Source organism: Lissotriton vulgaris, chromosome 5 (genome assembly GCF_964263255.1).
Source record: "Lissotriton vulgaris chromosome 5, aLisVul1.2, whole genome shotgun sequence".
In the NCBI taxonomy this organism is placed as follows: domain Eukaryota; kingdom Metazoa; phylum Chordata; class Amphibia; order Caudata; family Salamandridae; genus Lissotriton; species Lissotriton vulgaris.
The window spans coordinates 316,364,946-316,366,630 of record NC_141693.1 but is presented as its reverse complement, the minus strand read 5'-3'; the positions used below and the strand labels follow the sequence as shown (position 1 = coordinate 316,366,630).

The 1,685-nt window shown below is 48.1% G+C and overlaps 1 pseudogene; it reads right to left on the bottom strand.

The window, feature by feature from the left end:
* Window positions 1-546: 546 nt before the first annotated feature.
* LOC147710806 (uncharacterized) lies at window positions 547-1,281 on the bottom strand (annotated as a pseudogene).
* Between the last annotated feature and the right edge of the window lie 404 nt (window positions 1,282-1,685).

Below are 1,685 nucleotides of genomic sequence, written 5' to 3'. Positions count from 1 at the left end.
ATTCGAAAGTTTCTTCATCTCAGGGGGGCCAGGCATAGTGTTTTGGGCAAAAACAGAAGAGAAAGGGAGAATTCAGCCTTTAATGTCGTGGCGAGCCTACTCCTCTGGCTTCCAGCACTAAACGTCTCTATCAGTATCAATTTTCTTCCCCCAACTCCTCTTTGCCCTTTAACCCCCTTTTTACTTTTCACTGTCCGGCACCTCCTCACCTCTGTTCAGGGGAAGTCTGAGGTTTTCCACGGCATTGCTCTAATTAACTCAGCAGACAGCTTTGTTTCCGTGAAGCTTACAGAACTCCGTGCTGCCTCACTGATTGCCGCCCGCTGAAGTCACACATCCCGAGTGCTCAAATTCTAATCAACTCCACTGCCTCCGTCCGCGGCATGCGGGAGAAAAGATCGCGGCTCATCCGATCCGGCAAAGAAAGTAGCATAACAGATGTAAAAAAGCCATCGAGAATCTGCCAAGGGAAGCTGCAAGGAACGCCGCCGTCCGCTACATGCCACTGCTCGCCATTACTGAGGGGCGGAGTGAAGCGTCACCTGGCTACTCAGAGGCGTGGTTCTCCTTAGCCATTTCCCTTCTCTCCGTAGCCATTTCCCTTCTCTCCGTAGCCATTTCCCTATCTCCGTAGCCATTTCCCTTCTCTCCGTAGCCATTTCCCTTCTCTCCGTAGCCATTTCCATTCTGGGTGATCCCAACTTCAACGGCTTGTATCTTCTCATTCTTGGGCGGAACAGTACAGAGCATGTAGGCAACCTCATCCGCTTCTGTTGGAACATATTCCCAATCGATATCTGAAATGTTAAGGAAGATATCAGGTCCACCATCTGCAGGAGTGATAAAGCCATGACCTTTAGAATGACAGGAACATTTGCAGATGCCTTTGTACACTTGGCCTTCTGAAGCTCACACCAGTCCAGAGAATGACCTGTTCAGCAGGGTAGGTATCGGGCTTGGAACGAGGAGCCCACTCACGGGTGACTGAGAGTGATCCCTGGGTTTGTGGTTGCCTGGCAGAAGGAGCTTCCCGGGTGGTGCCGGTGGTGGGAGAGACACTAGAGAGCCATTTGCTTGGGCCAGAATTTCCATTGTCAATTCAGTAGACATATTCAGGGTTACACCTTAGCCTGAGCCCGTTATCCCCTGACTTTTTCCACCGAAGCTCGCATTCACCGTCTTGAAATACGGAGCGCTCAGAGTACTACCCTTGTGCCGTCCTACTGACTGAAGTGCTGGAGTAAGTACAGCCTCTAACTTCTCCTCCCGCCACCAAGTCATTTACACTTCATAGTTAGTTTACTACTTTCCTTTATTCACATGTCTCAAACCCCAAGTAAAGCAATTGGCTTAATCTTGTGTGGGTGAGTAATGTCCCTCACTTAACCCCTTCCTGATCCTCCCTGAACCCCTCTAGCTTCTCCCTAATCCCATCCCCTTTTGTAGTAGGTCTGCTCTTTTTCTCCACCAACTACCTACAGTCTATCCCACTAAAACATATACCTACATTTGCCGAGACTCTGCAGGTAGTTTGTGAATTGCAATTTGCAGTACATTTTGTAGTACTACAAAACACACTTCAAAGTGCAGTTTGTGAATTAGGACACATATCTATATTATAGGCCACATAATGTGGCATAAAGGTATATATTTGAATCGATAAAGACACACAGAATATCCCAAAA